Source organism: Rhinopithecus bieti, unplaced genomic scaffold, assembly GCF_001698545.2.
Source record: "Rhinopithecus bieti isolate Rb0 unplaced genomic scaffold, ASM169854v2 scaffold_2453, whole genome shotgun sequence".
Lineage (NCBI taxonomy): Eukaryota > Metazoa > Chordata > Mammalia > Primates > Cercopithecidae > Rhinopithecus > Rhinopithecus bieti.
Genome location: NW_016804447.1, coordinates 1,876,531 through 1,881,889, shown reverse-complemented (window position 1 = coordinate 1,881,889; position 5,359 = coordinate 1,876,531). Strand labels below are relative to the sequence as shown.

The window sequence follows — 5,359 nt, the reverse complement described above, 5'->3', positions numbered from 1 at the left end:
GGGCTATGGGTATGAAAAAATAGTTATGAATGAACCAGACATAATATTTGCTAGCACAACTGGGTGACTATAGTCAAAAATAATTTCATTGTAAATTAAAAAAATAAAAAAGTATAATCCCATTGTTGGTAACACAAATGATAAATGCTTGAGATGTTGGATACCCCATCTATCCTGATGTAATTATTACGCATTGCCTGCCTGTAAAAAATATTTCATGTAACCTGTAAATACATACACCTACTATGTACCTAGAAAATTCAAATTAAAATTAAAAAAATTCTACTTTACACCTACAGAAGAATTAAAATGAAAAGTATTGTTAATGAATTAGAGAAATTGTACTCCTATAATTTCCACATTTAAAAACTGTTATTTTTTACTACAACCAGATATATGCATGATATGTATAATCTATGGCCCTATAATTTCACTCCGAGAAATATATACATATATATCATAAATTTATACATATATTCACTAATTAACATACACTAGCATGTTCATACCAACACTATGAAGATTTAAAGCCGTGAACAACCAAATGCCCTCAACAATAAAATGAATAAATAACATTTTCATTAAAAGATTCCTTTAAGTTAAAAACATATAAAATTCTTTTAAGTTGCCTTAAAATAGAAGAACATAAAAACAGAGGAAATAGTCAATAAATAAATTCTTTATAAATTAACAAAATCATCTGAGTAATACTAAAATCAAATTAAGGAAAAAATAACATGGAAAATAATTATATAGTCATCAGGTTAAATACCAGATATGAGTATGCTTTAAATGTTAAAAATGATGGGAAAATTATTATAATGGTTTTACTTTTAAATTAAACGTAACTTTATTGAAGAAGGAACTCAGAAATATAGAATGTATAGAAAATATTGGCAATGGGATCATTGTATATAGAAATTAAAAGAAAGCGAATAAGGTCATATATTTGAAATTAAGGTCGTAACTTTAAAATTTGTGACTATTTAACAAGAGTAAAGATAAATAAGCCAAGTGTGTCATATATGAGAATTATCTATGGAGTTTAATCAAATAAAATGCAAAATCCACAAAAGTCCTAGTCCCTTACATTTGTATTGGGTCATAGGGATCTATCTCAAAAACTCTTCTGAATTTATAATGCAGGTAACCTTTGAATCACTCTTTGAGAAATAGAAACACAACACTCAACTCAAAACTCTGTTTACCAAATGTTAAGCAGAAGTTCTGGCTTCATGCAGTACTTTCCAGTGAATTGGTACAAGAATTCCACACAATTAAACCTTGCTTGTATTACTAAAAGGTGAAGCAACAATAACAAACCTCTAGAAGAGGAAGAACAAATATTTTCCTTTACTTCTTATAAATCATTTGATCTTACACTCTTCCTTGGAATTCAATTCACAAACATGAAATCAAAAACAAACGTACATGTTACTGTCAATGTTTCTGTTGTTTTTTTAAACTAAGACTCATAGAAGTCACATGCATCAGTAGGGTTGTGATATGGTTTGACTGTGTGTCCCAATCCAGATCTCACCTTGAACTGTAATAATCCGCACATTTCAAGGGCAGGACCAGATGGAGATAAATAGATCATGGGAGCAATTTCCCCATGCTGTTCTCATGATACTAAGCGAGTTCTAACAAGATCTGATGGGTTTTATAAGGGGCTTTCCCCTTCAATCAGCACTCATTCTCTCTCTTGCAACCCTGCCAACCTCCTTCCTAGTGGAGCTGCCTTCCCCATGACTGTAAGTTTCCTGAGGCCTCCTCAGCCATGTGGAACTATGAGTCAATTAAACTAATTTTCTTTATAAATTATCCAGTCTCAAGTATTTCTTCATAGCGGTATGAGAACATACTAATACAGTAAATTGGTACAAGGAGGAGGGTGCTGCTATAAAGATAAGCAAAAATGTGGAAGTGACTTTGAAACTGGGTAACAGGCAGAGGTTGGAACATTTTGGAGGGCTCAGAAGAAGACAGGAAGGTGTGGGAATGTTTGGGACTTCCTAGAGATTTATTGAATAGCTTTGACCAAAATGTTAATAGTGATATGAACAATGCAGTCCAGGCTGAGGTGGTCTCAGATAGAGATGAGAGACTTGTTGAAAATTGGAATAAAAGTTACACTTGCTATACTTCAGCAAAGAAACTGTTGGCATTTTTGCCCCTGCCCTAGAAATCTATGGAACTTTGAACTTTAGATGATTTAGGGTATGTGGCAGAAGAAACTTCAAAGAGGCAAAGTATTCAAGAGGAAGCAGAGCATAAAAGTTTGAAAAATTTGCAGCCTAAGGATTCAATGGAAAAGAAAAATCCATTTTTTGGAGAAACATTCGAGCCAGCTGCAGAAATTTACATAAGTAATGAGGAGCCAAATGTTAATCCCCAAGACAATAGGGAAAATGTCACCAGGGCATGTCAGAGATGTTCACAGCAGCCCCTCACATTACAGGCCCAGAGACGTAGGAGGAAAAAATGATTTAGTTGGCCAGGCCCAGATCCCTCCTCTGCCATGCAGCATAGGGACATGGTGCTATGTGTCCCAGCTGCTTCAACTTCTGTCATTGCTAAAAGGGGTCAAGGTACAGCTTGGGCCATTCCTTCACAGGGTGCAAGTCTCAAGCCTTGGTGGCTTACACATAGTATTGGGCCTGTGGTTACACAGAAGTCAAGAATTTAGGTTGGGAAACCTTCACCTACATTTCAAAGTATATATGAAAATGCCTGCATTTCTAGCCAGAAGTTTGCTGCAGGGGTGGAGCCTGCAGGAGTGTAAAAGAGAAATGTGGTGTCAGAGCTCCCACACAGAGTCCCCACAGGGGCACTGCCTACTAAAGCAGTAAGGAGATGGCCACCATCCACTAGACCCCAGAATGGTAGATCCACCAACAGCTTGCACTGTATGCCGGGAAATGTCATAGACACTCAATGCCAGCTCATAAAGCACTTATGAGGGGATCCCTACACTGCAAACCCACAGGAGTAGAGCTGACCAAGGCCATGGGAGCCCATATTTTGCATCAGCATACACTGGAGGTGAGACATGGAGTCAAAGGAGATCATTTTGAAACTTTAAGGTTTATTGACTGCCCTATTGTAATTTGAACTTACATGAGGCCTGTAGCCTCTTTGTTTTGGCCAATTTGTCCCATTTGGAATGGGTGTATTTACCCAATTCCTGTATGCCTATTGTATCCAGGAAGTAACTAACTTGCTTTTGATTTTACAGGCTCATAGGTGGGAGGAACTGGACTTGTCTCAGTTGACACTTTGGACTTGGACTTTTGGGTTAACGCTGGAATGAGTTAAGACTTTGGGGATCTGTTGGAAGGGCATAATTTGTTTTGAAATGTGAGGGCAAGAGATTTGGGAGGGATGTGGGGTGAAATAAAATGGTCTGGCTCTGTATCCCCACCCAAATCTCACCTTGAATTGTCATAATCCTCGTGTGGTAAGGGTGGTACCAGGTGGAGATAACTGAATTATGGGGGCACTTTCCCCCATGCTGTTCTTGTCATAGTGAGTGAGTTCTCACAAAATCTGATGGTTTTATAAGTGGCTTCTCCTTTCACTCAGCACTAATTCTCTCTCCTGCCATTCTGTAAGGGGGTGCCTTCTACTATGATTATAAGTTTCCTGAGGCTTCTCCAACTATGTAGAACTGAGTCAATTAAACTTCCTTTCTTTATAAGTTACCCAATCTCAGTATATCCTCGTAGCAGCACGAGAACAAACTAATACAGTCTGCAAACCAGAACCTCAGTAATGAGAAGGTTGATACTGGATTTTTCTATAGCAGAAATGCCCACAGGTAGCTAAGAAGATGAGCATCTTAAATTTAACTTCAAGTTATTTCACACTTCATAACTGTTATACGCCCCACAAATTGCCACCGGCAGGAGAGAGAAGAGCTTACTCTCATGGCTTTTTTTTTTTTTTTTTTTTTTTTTTTTTACCAAGAGAACCAGGAGATGGGAATAAATGAATTAAGCCAAGTTTGTTTTATTTGAGAGTTATGTTATCTGTGGAGTTTGTTGTATGTGAGAATTATCTGTGAAGAATTTTATGTCAATTATGTCACAACAAAGCTACTGAGTAAAAGAGAGAGAGGACCAAGGTAGCTGGAGCCCCACCCAGAACCCATCACAAGACAGCCTGAGACAAGTAAGGACTAAGGAGCAACACAATGGTTAACCTACAAGAACGTGCAAGTATTTCCTCAGGATCCATAGAAATACTGAGAAGGATGTCGGACTTCCTATAATTTGAAGTGGAAGATTTAAGAAGTTATTTTATATAAATAAAAAAGAAAGATGGTTTTAGAATGCTAGGAGACTTGAAGATATAGCAGTTATGCTTGGATGAGCATACCAAGCCAATCTGGAGAGAAATACTTAAATTTTATAATATCACTTAATTGATACACTTTATTTGTAATTTGACACATATTTTGGCTCATGGGTTTCTAGGGGAAAACAGCTTATATAAAAAGGATAATTGTTTTACATTGCTATTGAGAAAACAAATATTCAAAAACTAATTAAATTCTTGCTTTAACTTTTGACATATTCAACTAAATATGTTAGTAGAATATAAACTGACCACAATTGTCCAGTGACTGATTTTTAGGTTTAAATCTTTCTTGAGTTTGAATAAAAACTACTGTAGGAATCAAGATATTTGTAAACATAGTGAAACAGTGGAGACAGACCAGCAGGCCTATGAATTAATAATGAAAGAAAAATATTAAATCTTAAATATATATTTTGTTCTTTTGTGAAATGTCTGTTCCACTTTATTAGTTGCAGTTTAGGATAGAACACATTCAGGATTTATGTATGACTGAAATTGGAGGAGATATTCAGAAGTCACTGTTTCAAAAGAGAAAAAAAGCCACGTAAGTTCTGTTTCCTAGAGTAAAAAATTGTGAGAATTTTGTTTGAGAAACAAATATCTTTAGTGGTCATACCATCATTTCAGTATCATTTTCCTAGGCCTGTTTTATCTTCTGCTAGAAAGAACAGGTTTTCTTCATATTATCCCTCTTTTATTTAATTGCTTCTGCTATCACCTCTTACTAAAGATGTTCATAGAAAAAATTGTCTTTAGCATATTTATTTTTTATCCAATAGTTTCAGCTTTATAAATTCTGTCTTTGAATAGAGATTACTAAAATATGTCTAAAAAATGACAGAATTAAAAGGGAAATGTATATATAATGTTGAACTAAATTGACTGCATATTATATTTGTCCAAAAAAACTATTACTCTGAATTGTATTAGATTAAGGCCTTATTGTTAAATTAATCTTTTCTAAAATATAAGCAGATTTTGTGGTCCAAAGAGCATA

General features: G+C 35.4%; 1 long non-coding RNA gene across 3 annotated transcripts in view; it reads left to right on the top strand.

The window, feature by feature from the left end:
• Nucleotides 1-2,977: 2,977 nt before the first annotated feature.
• Nucleotides 2,978-5,359, top strand: part of LOC108527199 (uncharacterized) — a 28,501-nt gene continuing 26,119 nt past the window's right edge. Inside the window, exon 1 of one of the 3 annotated variants that reach the window (XR_001884733.1) lies at nucleotides 2,978-3,045. This is a non-coding gene — a long non-coding RNA (uncharacterized LOC108527199). Of the gene's footprint in view, nucleotides 3,046-4,817; nucleotides 4,907-5,359 lie in introns of those variants that run through there. The other 2 variants (XR_001884731.1, XR_001884732.1) reach the window with 2 other exon arrangements.